The sequence below is a fragment of the Phlebotomus papatasi genome, unplaced genomic scaffold, assembly GCF_024763615.1.
Source record: "Phlebotomus papatasi isolate M1 unplaced genomic scaffold, Ppap_2.1 HiC_scaffold_43, whole genome shotgun sequence".
Classification (NCBI taxonomy): Eukaryota; Metazoa; Arthropoda; class Insecta; order Diptera; family Psychodidae; genus Phlebotomus; species Phlebotomus papatasi.
Window position 1 is genome coordinate 115429 of NW_026604632.1, and position 17888 is coordinate 133316.

Genomic DNA, 17888 nt, shown 5'->3' on the forward strand with positions numbered 1-17888 from the left:
CCTTCCACTTCAGCGGCCAAAGAGTCTGGCTTGTCTTTAGCGGCATCTAAAGTGCCTTTCTCTCAGCAGCCAGACGCTCGGCTCTGTTGCCTGGACTCAGCGGCTTTACATAAAGCCTAAGGACCTAAAGTGGCAACATCTTCTGGCTTTGTTCGTCGGCATTAGGATTGCCTACTTTCAGCAGCCAGAAGAGGCTCCGCTGCCTACCACTGCGGCTTTAAATAGCCTATCTTAAGTGGCAGCTCGGACTTTGAGGAATTGAAGATATTTTCTCCCTGAGGCATTCGTGCCCGGTGCACAGACCAAGTCTCTGTTTTACGCTCTGGAGGCATCAGATTAGTCTGGTCGCCATCACTGAGGGGCATTCCTGCCTGTATCCCAGTGGCATTCAATTGCCGTTACCAGGGGCTGTCTTTAAAAGACGCCGAGCGACACCGAAAGGGTAGAAAACCTTCAATAAATCAACAGTCTAAAGAGCAGGGAATTTCTTGGCGAGATCTGAGAAATCTTCCTCCTCTATATTGGCTCCTGCAGCCTGATTGGAGCCAACATCTATTTTATTTAGATTTTCTCTTCACACTTTTCTTACGTTTTTTTAATTAATTCTTTTGATTTTTTTGTTAGTCCTACGTCTCTCACGTTGAATGTTTTTCTTTTATTTCAAATTTCATTCTATATGCAAAATTATTCTTATTTTTTCTTTTTATTTTTTAGTTGATTAAATCTAATGTTCCTTATAACATTACAAATGAGAATATTTTCAGTTTTTTTACATACACATTTTGTCCAGTTACGCGCGATTTTTTGTGGTTTTTTTTTCACCCACAATGGATTTTTTAATAGAACAGCAAAATAAAATTTACTATTTTTTTTTAAGAATTTATGTTTTAGAAATCCTTTTTGCAAGACAAGAAAAAAAATGGTTCCTCACCACAAACAACCTGGGAATAGAATTTTTTTGTCTGAAAAAAAAAATTTAGTAATAATTTTTTAAAATAAAAAAAATAAAGGAAATTTTCTTTAAATTTTTTTTTAAAAAAAATCTGAAATAGAAAAGAATTTTTTGCAATAAAAATGTTCTTTTTCATTTAGGATATTAAGGCAAAATTTATTAAAAAAAAAAGTATTTTTCATGAGAAAATACTTTTTTTTTCTTCAATCAATCATTTTTATCATTTTCTTCAATCTTCAATCAATCAATTACTAAACTTGGCAATGTTAGATGTCATGTCATACATGCCTAGTGATCTTTATGTGGGAATTTCTTGCAAAAATAGATGTAAATAGATGCTGAAAAGTGCTCAATTGGATGCCCAAGGTGTTGAACAAGTGCGTGGTATAGTTATTTGTGTGTCAGAGACAATTTCCAGTGCGCTGTGAGAGGATCTTTCTGGACACTTTTTGGGTGCGCTCCTCCAGTGGAGAGTGAGACAGTGTATGTGTGTGTTGGAGTCGGCGAAATCACGGGCGTACTTTTTTTTTTGCCATTTCCTCACGCAATTCTCGTGCTAAATTGGCGGTATCATCCCCTATCCCGGAACTCTGTGTCATCCCCCCACAAGTGGTGGTACTGCAGCTGGTGCATCTGCAGCCCAGAGTTGGAGAAGCGTTTTGGGTGAGTGAGTGAGCTTTGGAGGTTTTTTTTTGTTCGAAAGAAAGGAAAAGAAAGATGGACGAGTCACAGCCCAAGACCCTGTATGTGGGCAACTTGGGCAATTCGGTGTCTGAGGAATTGCTATGGTCGCTCTTTGCACAGATTGACATGGTGAAGAATTGCAAGATAATTAGGGAACCTGGCAATGATCGCTAAGCATTCATTGAATTTACCAATCATCAGTCAGCGTCCACAGCACTGACCGCCATGAATGAGAGACTCTTCCTGGACAAGGAGATGAAAGTTAATTGGGCCACGAGTCCAGGAAATCAGCCAAAAGCTGACACTAGTTCCCATCATTACATTTTCGTTGGGGATTTGAGTCCGGAAATTGAGGCAGAGACCCTGAGGGAGGCTTTTGCACCCTTCCCAATGGGCAAAGAATTACTCCGACTCAAAAATGATTGGGTTTTGTTGTACAAGAAATGGTCAAAAAATTACTCATAATTGGAATCTTAAAAAATAGTAGTATTCGCGTCGAATTGTAGTCAGAGCATTACTCAAAAATGAGTTAGTAATTCATTAGTTATTTTACGGGCTTAAAATTTACTCTAACATGAAGTAATAAAAGCGACTCCAAAGGACGGTCCTTTTCCGTACGAAAAAATGACGCACCAAAAATAGTGCACTTGCCATCCTTCTCTACCGCATATGTACGAAATCGACGTACGTACTCTCAATGAAAAAGTCAGATGCACTGCAAAATTTTGCACTATACTATCACCTTAGACACTGTTTTCTCATTAAATCTTCACATATTTTATTGTTTTTTGCTACTTTTTATGAAATTTTGGTCAATTTTTTCCAATTTCACTACTCACATTTGCGAATATTTTTCTCATTCGACTATTGCTGAATGAGCCGTCCGACATGTCGAAAATGTTCCAGCTGGATGACAACAACACACAAAAATCTTTTAAATTTTTCACTAAATAGGACTTTTAGACACAAGATTTTCATCACACAATACTCCTGAGACAGGAGTAACCACCTGAATAACGAAATTTAATTTTCCATAAAAATTGTCCGGGTATTTTGTTGTAACCCCTTCAGGGTTACATTTTATAATGTTGTAACCCCTCCAGGGTTACATTTCATAATGTTGTAACCCCTTCAGGGTTACATTTCATTCAATCTATATTCTTCTTTCTTTACACAATAATGCTCTAAATATGATTTTTTCTTATTCCCTCGGAGGGTATGATCTCATTTCCTGATCATGCCGGATAATGCTCTTTGCGCATTTGGAGGCTAATAAAAAATGACATGTTTATGGTTGTTGGTTGAATTGCCTAAAAACTTTTAGCCGGACGCCTAATGGGTCAAGCGCATTTCAAATGTGGAGGGAGAATTTATGCGATCTCTTGAGGGATTCGAAGAAATGGTGAAATAGGAAGAAATGTCGCATGAGTAATGAGATCATTCTAGAAATAAGACAAAGATTATAAAAAGGGGAATTGGATTAGAAAGATTGTTCAGTTCTGTAAGGGGAGTTGTGGAGTTCAGCTGAATAAAGTGTTCAATCTCCAAAGTGTAGTGTGTTTCCATCAAGACTTGCGTCCTGTGGTTTGATGTGTTCGCTGGATCAAGGATTGTGTCCTGATGTTTGATGTGTCCACTAGGACAAGGAGTGGATCCTGTGGTTTGATGTGTTTGCTGGGTCACAACATAATTTTGGTGTTTTCGCCCGGGAACGGCAGAAAAGAATAATTGTGACTCGGAGTGAAAATCGTGAAAATACTTTGAATTCAGGACTAGTCAATGTCCACAAACCCGCGCATAATACAGTTGCGAAATAGGGCTGTGTCTTGTGACAATAGACAGGACACAAATAAGAAGACGGGACGTAGAAAGGAAGTGGAAGTTCGGGAGGAAATCACTTTGGAGGATAATCCAGAAAATTCTGCTGATAGCAGGAGTATGCCCAACCTCCCCCGTACGCCAACTGAACCAAAATCAGGGACTTTCGTAGAAAGAAAACAACGCTCCAGATCAGCTTCAAGTGAAAGGGCCATCAGTCCAATTAGTCCTTTATTAACTGGAGAGGAGGAGGAGATTCGAAAGACAGTATCAGCGACAGAGCTTCGTGTGGCAATAGAAGTCTTAGTAGGAGAAATGGAGCAGGATCAAGAAGATACCTCGACGGGAGTAATTCCAAAGATGAGATTGGATCAGAGGGTGTCAGCGTTTCCTGAACTCAATGGTAGGTCCATTAATTTATTCTTCCGGAATGCGGATATGGTGTATTCCCTATATAAGATCGAAGCAAATCAGGAATTGGAGCAATATTTCACGTCGTTACTTCTGAGTAAAATGAGTGTGGAAATTTTTGAGCAAATCCACAGTTCGGACGTTTGGCAGGACTATAGGAGCCTCAGAAGTTACATCATGGGAATTGTCAGTAGAAATATTGGAATTGATGAGGCAAGAGAAAACTTATATACATGTAGAAAGGAAGCTCGAGAAACTTACAGGGAATTTGGGAGAAGAATTCAAGAATGTTTAAATGTGGCATTGAACGCATATATTTCAGAATTTGGACGTAACGTTATTCCTGAAAGTATTCGTAAATCATTAAATTCGGTAGCTGTTGAGGCCTTTACTAACGCTATTCCGGATCCTGAAATAAGGGTTTTAATTCGCGCCGAAAAAACTGATAATCTTCAGAATGCAATCTTATTCGCAGAAAATCGCCTGCGAAGGGCAGGGTTTATGGTGGACTCTCCCGAAGGGAATAAATTTACTCGCACTAAATTCTTCCCAAGAACCTTTTCCAACAACCTAAATGGAGGGTATAACCAAAATTTCCCCTATCGTGGAATCCCTACGTATCCTTCTCGACCAGTTTCTTACTCTTATCAACCCTATCAAAATGCAAATCCCCCGGCGGTTAAGGTCGAAAATCAGAACTTATCACAAATGACTTCTCGAACCCCCTTCAGGGGAAATCAAATTCCGTCGACAGGTGGTAATATGGGACCCAGAAATATTCCAGGGAATTATTTTCCCCGACAGTCTACTTTTGGAGGAAATTTTTCTCAAGGGAATCCAAGAGGAACTTATATGCTTTATGAACAAGGTTGTGGGGGCTATGGAGAATTCTATATTCCTGAAGAGAGAGAAGAAGAATATTACGAGGCAGATGAGCCCTCACGAGAATTAATCACGGAAGAGAACCATTTAAATGGATCCCAGCCGCTTGGGAATTTGTTGACTTCCCAAGACCCGAAAAACGGCCAATAGATCAGAAAAATGAGCTCACATTTTTTGTCAACAACCTGGAACTCACTCCGATTATCAAGATATACTGCGCTGAATCTAAGTATTTACGTCCTTTAAATTTTTTAATTGATACCGGTGCTCGAGCTTCATTAATAAGGGCAGAGAGTTTGAATCCTGAAGTCTTAGTAACCTCACATCAAAGAGTTGCGGTTAGTGGAATTACTAGTGGGGCTGTAGAAACTTTGGGCACCGTAAATCTATTAATGCGATTTGGAGTCAAACCCTCGCCGGATTTTACTATCACAGCTCAGACACTTCCCCAGGGGCATCATTTACCTTTTGATGGAATACTAGGATATAATGTATTATCTAAATTAGATGCAATTCTCTTTACAAAAGAAAGGCAGGTTCTCTTTAGGAATTTGAATGTTGTAGTAGGATTTGAAAAAGAGTGCGAACTTTATGAGGAACCCAAATCGTCAACTAACACCAAGAAAGAAAAAGAGGCGAAACAAGAGAATAGTGAAAAAGTTGGAGAAGAGAAAAAGAAATCGGGACAAAACACTCTTAAGAAAAAATTAAAAGAGGCCATAGAAGAAGATAGGGAACAAGTGCAAACATTAGTAGGGTATTTAGAGATGGATAATCATGAATTGTTAGGGGAAGAAGATGAAGAGGAAGAAGAAGTTTTATATGAAATAAGAAATTTGTTCTTAGAGACCCGTGAATTACATGAAAATCAAGGGATGCATAAGATAAGAATATCGGCAAAATGTAATGATTTAATCGAGATTTGTGCACCTGACACAAATGTGTATTTGTGCATGAATACAAAACCTCACCCAGGTCTTTTTCTGCCTGAATGCTTAGCAACATCTGATAATGGAAGGGTCAAAATACAAATACAAAATCATGGATCGAGTGATCTATTCGTGAGTTGTGAGGATTTTAAGTGGGAGGAAATTGCACAATTCAATATTTATGAATTAGAGGCAGGAAATATAAATCGAATAAGTTGCAGAGAAAATAGAGTGAAGGAGATATTAAAAGGACTAAAGGTTGAAAGCCAGTTGAATCAAGAGGAGACGAATCAGCTAAAGAATTTAATTTTACAGAATCACGAAATATTCCATTTGGAGAACGATAAATTGGGATCCGTAAGAAATCATACTTATAAGATTCGGACAAAAACTGATGCCGAAATAATTAATGTCAAACCCTATCGTTTACCTGCATGTCATAAAGAAGAAATTGAGCGACAGATTAGTGAGTTACTTGACAGTAATGTAATCCAACCTTCGTTTAGCCCATATAATAGTCCATTGCTAATTGTTCCTAAAAAGGCGGACAGTAATGGAAATAGACGATGGCGGGTAGTAATAGATTTCAGAAAATTGAATGAAATAACTATCCAGGATTCATTTCCTATTGGTCATATCGAGGATATATTCGACCGATTGGGCCAGAGTAAATATTTTTCATCATTAGATCTCGCATCCGGATACTTTCAATTAGAGATAGACAAGGATAGTCGACATAAGACCGCATTCAATGCATTGGGGTCTCATTATGAATTTAAACGTTTACCCCAGGGTCTATGTTCCGCACCCGCAGGATTCTCCCGAATGATCCGTAATATATTGGGTGATCTGTTGAATAAAATTTGTATGGCATACTTGGACGATATTATAATTTTTTCGGACACAATCGGGAACCATTTCAAAAATCTAGAGACAGTTTTCCAACGACTAAAGGAGTTCAATTTACAGTTAAGTCCGGGAAAATACGAATTATTGAAAACTGAGTTGATTTACTTGGGATATAAAATTTCGGACAAAGGGTTACATACTGATCCGTCCAAAACCGATGCTTTAAACAAATACCCTATTCCCAAGACTGTTAAGGATGTACGATCATTCTTAGGTCTAGCATCATATTATCGAAGATTTATACGGGATTTTGCCAGAATTGCATTACCCTTAATAAATTTAACGAAGAAGGATACGGATTTTGTATGGACGGAGGAGTGTGACAAGGCTTTCAATACCCTAAAAGGAAGCTTAACCACCAGTCCTATTGTTAATTACCCAAATTTTGATGAACCTTTTACACTCACTACTGATGCTAGTAAATATGCTATCGGAGCAGTCCTATCGCAAAATGGCCATCCCATCTCTTTCGGTAGTAGAGTTCTCAATAAAGCCGAAATAAATTACTCTACGATAGAGAAAGAGGCATTAGCCATTTATTATTTCTGTAGACTATATCGCGTTTACCTCCTTGGGCGCTGCTTCACGATAGAAACAGACCATAAACCCCTAGTCTGGATCTATAGTATCAAAGATCCAACTAGTCGAATCCTCCGTTGGCGAATGAAGTTGGAAGAGTTTGATTTCAAGGTCGTTTATAAAAAGGGAAAAGAAAATGTGGTAGCCGATGCCCTTTCTAGAGCCCCCGAAATCGACAATAATACTAATGTATACGCCATAACACGATCACAGAAAAAAAAAATATAGAAAGAAAAGGCCTTGCATCGCAAATGTCGGTGCCTAATGAAGAATATCAAAAATTTATTATTACAAGAGACGCACAATTGACTGCACTCATAGAAGAAATTAAAAATGAATTACTTTATTTATCAGGAAGGAAAGATATTTTCTTAATTGTTCCTGAGGATAATTGTCCTTCAGATTTTCCCCATATCAATGCAGATTTTATCACTGAAATCTTGAACGTCCGCGAATATAATCGACTGAATTATTATTCCCATGCAGACAGACGATATTTTTTGTGTAAGGTTCCCCCTTCCACAAATCTCAAGTATGAGGATGTGTTTGGTGCGATGGTGGCAATGAAGGAATTTGCTGTTAAAGAAGGAATTAAAGAACTCTCAATAGACAAGTCAAACGTGACACCGATCCACCTCCAATATGAAATTATAAAAAGAATGTTGAACTATGTATTCAAGGAAACTCAAGTTTCAATTTTCATTTATTTTAATAAAATCACTTTTATTACCGATCCTATCAAAATTCAGGCCATAATAAAGGAAATTCATGAAAATCCCTTGACAGGACATACGGGAACTAAGGAGACTATGATACGAGTAAAAGAAAAATATCTTTTCCACAATATGAAAAGAATAGTAAAACACTTTGTTGAACGTTGTGAGAATTGCCAGAAAAATAAAGTGCTCCGGAGCACCAGGATGCCCATGGTCGTCACCACGACGGCTCCGTATCCTTTTTACAAAGTTACCGTTGATATTGTGGGACCTTTACCTATAACATTAAAAGGAAATAGATACATCCTAACTATCTATGATGACATGTCTAAGTACTTAGTAGCAATCCCAATCCAAGAACAGAGTTCAGAGGTTGTGGCCGAAGCCTTTGTTGACCATTTTATTTGTATTTATGGATCCCCCATTCAAGTGGTTTCAGATCAAGGAGGGTGCTTCAAATCGGATTTATTCAAAAAGACACGCAAATTATTGCAAATAAATAAAACATACGCGACACCTTTCCATCCACAATCGTCAGGGGGGGTTGAGAGGTCTCATCGGACCTTGGCTGAATATCTTCGAAACTATACTCAAAATTGTCAGGAAAATTGGGATTCCTGGATTCCCAAAGCCGTAGCCGCTTTTAACTCCAGTGTGCACAGTTCTCATAGTTACACCCCACATGAATTAGTTTTTGGAAGGAAATACGATATTACATCTCTCATAAACATCAATAGTAATCCTATGTATGTATATGATGATTTTGTCTCAAATTTGAGGCAGAAATTAGAGATTACTCAACAATTTGCAAAGGAACGAATATATAAGAAAAAATACTGAGCAAAAACCAACACGATCGGAAGCCTCATTTTGCTGAACCTTTTCAAGTGGGCGATAGAGTTTTAGTAGCGAACAAAGGCCCTCCAAAAAAAAAAAATGAAGCTCATAAATTTCTACCAAGACGTCATGGTCCATTTACAATAATTGCCACCCCGTCTGCCGTCACGTCAACTATATTGCTAGGAAGTAAAACTAAAACATATCATAATAATTTACTTTTGAAGTTCAAGTAAAAATGAAGAGAAAAGGAAAAGAAAGAGAGCGGAAGGCATAAAGGGAGAAATGGGCATTCATATGATGAAGTTGGGAGGATGAATAAAATTAGTTCAGGAAAATAGAGACATTCTTAGTTTAGCGATCGCTTAATTCGGACGTTTTGTTTAAAAAAAAAAAGAGAAAAAAAAAGTAGTGAAAAATGTTCGGAATATTTTATATCTTGTGTAACGTTATAAATGTCGTGACAAGGAGAAGGTTATGTAGTGACGAAACAAATCGAGAAAAGGAGTTATGGGAACAACGGTTCCAATGGATCCAGTGGAGAAAAGAGCGGGAGAATCAACAATATGAGGAAAACCGCCAGTCTTTAGCCGAGGTTGGAAACCGTACTTCAATAAATGTAGAGGCTATGTTGTCAATGGAATATTTGCCCCGAGACTTATATCGTTGGTTCCAACTTTTGGGGTATCTAGTGGATGATTATGAGGACTACGAATTTTGGCGTAGAAACCTGATACCGACATTCTCGGATGTTGGATGTCAGGCATACATGGTGTCGGTTATTCGCCATTTTCGCAATCTCATACGCTACGAAGTGCAATTCTGGGAGCAAAGGCTCTATGGAAATAGACAACCGGTAGATGAATGGGACGATTAAAAACGAAATCAAGTCCATTTCTCGAGACATCGAATAACTTATAAGGTAAGAAAAAAAAGGAATGGATATTAATATTAAAAGGGAATAATAGATTGGATAGAATGAAGTTGATAACTGTACCCCCCTCTATCGCCGAGTTCATTTTTGATTCTTCTTCCATGGTAATCCTTCTTCGGCCTACAACTCGGTGGGCACCAGCTGACGATAATCAGCTGAAATTTAGCAGTAGGAATTTCTTTTTTTTTCTGCCATTTGGATTATATATTCAGCGTGTGAGGTGGTGGAATCATAAGAACAAGAAACTGCAAACTAAATACCTATCCCTCTTCCATTTGGCTAAATGGTCAGTGTGTGAAATGGAAAAAAAGGGGAAAAGGGGCATAAAAGAGAAATCGCACCATTTGACGAATCTGTCAGAGTGAGAGGTGGCGCGATAGTATCGTAACCCTATTAGTACTTAGAAAAAAAAAGAGAGAATTGTTTTCTTTTATGCACATAGATAACCGAGTCCTTATTTATATATATATATACAAATAGCATGTTTATTATATATATATATATATATAAAAATGTATACAGACATCAGTAAAACATAAGGAGTGTGACCTTTTGTCTTGATAGTCGTTAGTATGGGGGTGAATGAAGTGAGACCGTACACCTCAATCCGCGAAGTTTTTCGGGTTTTCTTCTGCGGAAATACGATTACCATATAAAAAGATATTAATAAGATGATGTGACATGGTAGGGGGGAGGAAGTAGGACATTGCGTTCTCTGAAACTGAGAGGATAACTTCTATTCCACCGCGCAGGTTCACTATTCATACTCAGTCTAATCATCCTCATCACATGCGGTAGCGCCTCAGAGGTATTGAACATTACGAAAATACCACCGGAAGACGACCTGAATTATTTAACCATGACTTTTAGTCAGCCACCTGAATCTCTGCAACATTCTGAAGATTATCTTGTCCCGAGTGAACATATTCGCGAAAAAAAAGAATCGTCAAACCAAACTTATGAAGAAATAGAGATGAATTCCAAATCTGCTTCTACTTCAAAAATTCATAAAAGCATACAGTCCAATCAAGAGGATTTCTCGGATCCGACTTATGAAAACATAAATATAAAAAATAGTCCTAATCTTGGTACAATAAAAAAAGAATGTACGCTTCAATTAACAATAGGGAAAAATAATATAAGAGAGTTTTCTTTGTCTCGTGAAATGTCCAAATTCTAAATATATAAGTAAAGAAAAAAGGGGGTAATACATATATGAATATATAAATGAATACAAAAAAAAATATTAAAAAAAAAAATAAATAAAAAAGTTTTAGACAATTAATATTGTCTCCCTATGGGGGGAGGGGGTCCCCCGGGACAAATCAAACTTATTATGTCCTATTGATTTTTTTTTATTAAATTAATATACGATTTTTATAAGGATGATAGTACCACAGCAATCAATCTATTGCGTGTATCTCTTTTTGAATAGCTTACTAACTCAAAGAAATTTGCAAAAAAAAAATTAATATATATATATATATATATATATATATATATATATATATATATATATACATGTATATCTAAAAGAATAAAGATTATGATAAATGTAAAACATCCACCTCAAATGTATTAGAGAAGAATCAAATATTAATGAAGAAGAAAGGGACAGATAATCCTAACCGGCTTATGTAGGTGAGATTCTTAACGTGAGCTAACTCGGAGTGCATGCAAATTCGATTTGGAGCTGAAGTTGGGAGACGCCATTCAGTTATCTTGAATCAAATTCGTGAAATTATACAAATTTTGTATTTAAACCAAAATATCAAGGATTTGGATGAACTGACAGAAAAGTGTTATATGGGTGAAATGTAGACCAGAATCTTCTCTATAATTTTGCCGTAGAACTTGAACTCATCGATTACTCAGAAGCCAAGATAAGCGAGGTTTTTTGTTTCTTAACTCGTTTTTTCATCCAGAGTTCCCCAAGTAGTCATTTGTTGAACTTCAACTATATCAAAGAATTGTTGTATTTTGCTGGACTTTCCATTTAAACCCCTGTTTTAAGTGTCTTGGTGGAGTAGAGGCAGTCAAATTGGCATCTGAGTGATTTCAAAGCGTTATTATGGGAAAAATCAATTTTTTCACACTTAAACGGCAAAATCGGAGTGATAGCGTAGTCTGAGTGGAAAATGATGTATGGACGAAATGTAGAGACAAATGTGCTCTACAATTATGTTGAAGTAATCATCAAAATCGGTTCAGTGACAGTCGAGATAATTGAGGTTATGTGATATTGAAATTGGTTTTTCGACTGTGGCGCCCCTGGTGTTGGTCCCACGAAGTTCAAATATTCTAGAAAGTTGTAGTATTTGGTGAGATCTAAGTCAGATTTTGGAATTTCGGTCTAAAAAATTTCTTGTTCTTCTTTATGTTTTTATTGGCCGACGTTTCGATCCTTGGTTGGGACCTTCTTCAGGGCATCAAAAACTGGGAGAACAATTGTGAATAATAAAACAACACCATCAACTTTCACTGACACTACGTATTGCTCCTCATCCATCAGCAGTGGAAGATTGACCTTAACATTGAAATACTTTTTGGTGAGATCTTTCGTTTAAGCCCTCATTCATCAAAATCGGTCACATAGAACCGGAGATATGATTTTTTGAATTTTGTGAACTTTGACCCCTCATATCTCCGGTTCTGTTTTAACCACAGCGCACATTTGCACCATTTTGGAAACGTCCTAGACTGGACTATAACATACTAAAATTTCATTAACTTGCACAATGCCGTTTTTGAGAAAAGTGACTTTGAATTTCGATGAATTTTGACGCTATCACAGCGCCACCTGTGGTGACTTTTTGAACTTCCATCTGAAAGTGCTCATCGAGACGAAACAGAAAAGGTAAAATTTAGGTCGCTATGTTAATTAGAACCGGAGATAGAGGCCGGTCAATGTTCGAACTTTGACCCCTTATAGCTCGGGTCAGGGGTTTTAGATCGACTTAAGGTTTTTTTTGTTTGATAGGTATAATCAACGGCTACAACATACTAAAATTTCAGCCCGATGCACAATGGAATTTTTGAGTTATTTAACTTATAAGATTTAAAAATTTTCTTTTTAATAATAGCGCCCCTAGCGGTGGTTTTATGAACTTGCGATGTTAGAAGGGGAAGTGGCATTTCACGAGAGCTTTCCAAAAAGCCCTCACTTTTTAAATTCTGACAATTAGAACCAGAGTTATGGCCATTTTAAGAAATTTTTTTTGGACCCTTATAGCTCGGGTCAAGGGGGTCGGGGGACCTTAAGTTTGGTATTGATGGAAAGCTCTAAGGCCCAGCTATAACATACTAAAATTTGAGCCCGCTTGATGCCATAGGGGCGGAGCTATTGAGAAAACAGAAAAAGGGGGGTCTTCAAAATGTTGGAAGGAGGGGTGGGGGGTCAATGCACCAAGTTGCAATTTTCACCCGATATATAACCTTTGCCGAAAACCGCAAGTCGATATCTTTTTTAGTTTAGGAGCTATTAAGCTCCAAAGAGCGGCCGGCCGGCCGGCCGGGAACGTAAATTAGCCACATATAGATTCGTGATCAGGAAGTGCTGAAACACATTTTGGCCAAGTTTGAGGTCGATCGGACGACATGAAATTTTGTTAGGATTATAGTAGGTGAGATTGTTAAGAATCTCACCTAATATTAAGAGTAATAATATCAATGATGAATTTGTACTTACTAACATTCGCGACATTTCTTTTCTTGGACCAAAAACTTCCTTTTTCTAGCCACAGCCGCCTTCTTCTAAGGGGAAAGGAATGTTGTAACCCCTTCAGGGTTACATTTTATAATGTTGTAACCCCTCCAGGGTTACATTTCATAATGTTGTAACCCCTTCAGGGTTACATTTCATTCAATCTATATTCTTCTTTCTTTTCACAATAATGCTCTAAATATGATTTTTTCTTATTCCCTCGGAGGGTATGATCTCATTTCCTGATCATGCCGGATAATGCTCTTTGCGCATTTGGAGGCTAATAAAAAATGATATGTTTATGGTTGTTGGTTGAATTGCCTAAAAACTTTTAGCCGGACGACTAATGGGTCAAGCGCATTCCAAATGTGGAGGGAGAATTTATGCGATCTCTTGAGGGATTCGAAGAAATGGTGAAATAGGAAGAAATGTCGCATGAGTAATGAGATCATTCTAGAAAGGGACAGATAATCCTAACCGGCTTATGTAGGTGAGATTCTTAACGTGAGCTAACTCGGAGTGCATGCAAATTCGATTTAGAGCTGAAATTGTGAGTCGCCATTCAGTTATCCTGAATCAAATTCGTGAAATTATACAAATTTTGTATTTAAACCAAAATATCAAGGATTTGGATAAACTGGCACAAAAGTGATATATGGGTGAAATGTAGACCAAAATGTACTCTATAATTTTCCTATAGAACATGATCTCATCGATTACTCAGAAGCCAAGATAATAGAGGTTTTTTGTTTCTTAACTCGTTTTTTCATCCAGAGTGCCCCAAGTAGTCATTTGTTGAACTTCAACTATATCAAAGAATTGTTGTATTTTGTGGGACTTTCCATTTAAAACCCTATTTTAAGTGTCTTGGCTTGGTGGAGTAGAGGCAGTCAAATTGGCATCTGAGTGATTTCAAAGCGTTATTATGGGAAAAATCAATTTTTTCACACTTAAACGGCAAAATCGGAGTGATAGCGTAGTCTGAGCGGAAAATGATGTATGGACGAAATGTAGAGACAAATATGCTCTACAATTATGTTGAAGTAATCATCAAAATCGGTTCAGCGACAGTCGAGATAATTGAGGTTATGTGATATTGAAATTGGTTTTTCGACTGTGGCGCCCCTGGTGTTGGTCCCACGAAGTTCAAACATTCTAGAAAGTTGTAGCATTTGGTGAGATCTTTCGTTTAAGCCCTCATTCATCAAAATCGGTCACATAGAACCGGAGATATGATTTTTTGAATTTCGTAAACTTTGACCCCTCATATCTCCGGTTCTGTTTTAACCACAGCGCGCATACGCACCATTTTGGAAACGTCCTAGACTGGACTACAACATACTAAAATTTCATTAACTTGCACAATGCCGTTTTTGAGAAAAGTGACTTTGAATTTCGATGAATTTTGACGCTATCACAGCGCCACCTGTGGTGACTTTTTGAATTTCCATCTGAAAGTGCTCATCGAGACGAAACCAAAAAGGTAAAATTTAGGTCGCTATGTTAATTAGAACCGGAGATAGAGGCCGGTCAATGTTCGAACTTTGACCCCTTATAGCTCGGGTCAGGGGTTATGGATCGACTTAAGGTTTTTTTTGTTTGATAGGTATAATCAACGGCTACAACATACTAAAATTTCAGCCCGATGCACAATGGAATTTTTGAGTTATTTAACTTTTAAGATTTAAAAATTTTCTTTTTAGAAAAAGCACCCCTAGCGGTGGTTTTATGAACTTGCGATGTTAGAAGGAGAAGTGGCATTTCACGAGAGCTTTCCAAAAAGCCCTCACTTTTTAAATTCTGACAATTAGAACCGGAGTTATGGCCATTTTAAGAAATTTTTTTTGGACCCTTATAGCTCGGGTCAGGGGGGTCGGGGGACCTTAAGTTTGGTATTGATGGAAAGCTCTAAGGCCCAGCTATAACATACTAAAATTTGAGTCCGCTGAATGCCATAGGGGCGGAGCTATTGAGAAAACAAAAAAAGGGGGGTCTTCAAAATGTTGGAAGGAGGGGTGGGGGGTGGGGGGTCTATGCACCAAGTTGCAATTTTCACCCGATATATAACCTTTGCCGAAAACCGCAAGTAGATATCTTTTTTAGTTTAGGAGCTATTAAGCTTCAAAGAGCGGCCGGCCGGCCGGCCGGGAACGTAACTTAGCCACATATATATTCGGAATCAGGAAGTGGCGAAACACATTTTGGCCAAATTTGAGGTCGATCGGACGACATGAAATTTTGTTAGGATTATAGTAGGTGAGATTGTTAAGAATCTCACCTAATAAGACAAAGATTATAAAAAGGGGAATTGGATTAGAAAGATTGTTCAGTTCTGTAAGGGGAGTTGTGGAGTTCAGCTGAATAAAGTGTTCAATCCCCAAAGTGTAGTGTGTTTCCATCAAGACTTGCGTCCTGTGGTTTGATGTGTTCGCTGGATCAAGGATTGTGTCCTGATGTTTGATGTGTCCACTAGGACAAGGAGTGGATCCTGTGGTTTGATGTGTTTGCTGGGTCACAACAATTTATCAACCAAAACACTGCCTAATTTTTGCTTAATTTTTGTCGGCACTGACTTTCTCTAAATCAGAACACATTTCTCTACTGGAGCAGCTTTGCTTCCTAATGTTACACTATAATATTATTGAGAAAACACGCGAAATTGCCAACTAATTTGCAAATTCACAGCACTGCATACTATTTGCCATTCGACAAGTGATATTTCCCCAGACATACCCAGCTAGGGGAAGATTATTTATAGGGACACTGGAAGTCACTGGAAGAGCCCATTTTGGCGCGTCGTATTTTAGTCGTGGGCGAGTAATCTCAGAGCTATTACGACGCCAAGTGACTTTCGTAATAACCGTCATATTATTTCCCACTTTCCGGCATTCGACGCTCTGACGACCGTCACAGGACCCATTTTTGGATCCAAAATGCATACATCCAACAGTAATCTTCCTCAAAATTGCCATTTGGGTTTGGAGAAATTTCCAATTGTCTCATTGTGCGCGATCCGCAAGCACTGAAATCCAAGGGATATGCCTTTGTGTCGTTCGTGAAGAAGGCTGAAGCTGAGAATGCCATTCAGTCGATGAATGGACAGTGGCTGGGCTCTAGGTCAATTCGTACCAACTGGAGCACCCGCAAACCACAACCACCGCGTGAAACGAGCAAGGGTATCAAGGGTGGTAAGCCATCGTACGAAGGGATTTACAATCAGATTAGTCCAACAAATGCCACTGTGTACTGTGGAGGCTAGGCAGCCAATGTGATCAGCGAGGAGCTGGAGCACAAGCACTTTAGCCAATTTGGCGCCATTCAGGATGTCAGGGTGTTCAAGGATACAGGCTATGCCTTTATCAAATTCACCAGAAAGGAAGTCGCAACGCATGCCATCGAAGTCACTCACAACACCGACATCAACGGACAGCCCGTCATGTGCTTCTGGGGCAAGGAGAATCGTGGGGATACCACGAGCAATGCCCAGCCATCAAACCAGAGTCAACCGGTGCAGCCACAGGAAGCACAGTATCTCTATTCCTATCAGCAAATGGGCTACTGGTACCGGCCGGGATATCCTGCGGCACAGATGCCAGCGCAGTACATGCAACAGGTCTACTATCCCTATGCCTACACGAGTCCACAGCAAGGAGCCGGAGCATATCGCATGGTCCAGCCGGCCAATACGATGCATATGGGAGTCCCCACGGTACAGAGTGTGACGGCCACCAATGGGGCCGCTGCCAATCGGCCTCAAATCATGTATACGGCGATGACACAGTATCAGACACAATGAGACGAACTCAACACTGAGGATACAGCACAAACAACCAAGAGGATCAAGAGATAGAAATTTTCATTTTAGGGCTCTCACTCTGTCCACAAAAGCTATCAAAATGCAAAAGATATTAAAAAAAAACTTGTGGGCCAATCAATCTCAAAACGACCGAAAAAATCGCTAATCAGTAATTGAATTTTCATTTTAAGGCTCTCACTCTGTTCGCAAAAGCTATAAAAAAGCAAAAGATATTAAAAAAAAACTTGTATGACTTATACAATTATTGCTACTTATACTTTTTTTTCTTCTTTTCAAAAAAGTATAAGTAGCAATAATTCTACAAGTTATACAAGGGCCAATCCATATCAAGACGACCATAGGGGTACCCTTCATGGTCTTAGATGTTTTTGAATTTTACATATGTTAAAGTACACGATAAAATAATATACCCCTATTTTTTTTCGTCCGAAAAAAATCCTGGCCGGATATACATGGCGTCAAAGATGGCACCTCGCACTTCATTCCTCAATTGCGATTTTTAGCAAATATTTTAAAATGCTCTATTTCGGGAACGGGTTGAGATTTCTTCTTACTCTTTATTTTGTTTGAAAGATAATTTTATACTCTTTAAAACGATATACTTGATTTTGCATTATCTGCTTAAGTTTTTTTGTAACGGTCTTTTAAAAAATGTTTGAAAAAATTTAAAAATTAATTTTTCTCAAAAACCCCATTCTCAAAAATTTTGATTTTTTT

The 17888-nt window shown here is 38.3% G+C and overlaps 1 pseudogene; it reads left to right on the forward strand.

Moving 5' to 3' along the window:
- The first annotated feature begins 1669 nt into the window (after positions 1-1669).
- LOC129809196 (cytotoxic granule associated RNA binding protein TIA1-like) lies at positions 1670-17240 on the forward strand (annotated as a pseudogene).
- The last annotated feature ends 648 nt before the right edge of the window (positions 17241-17888 follow it).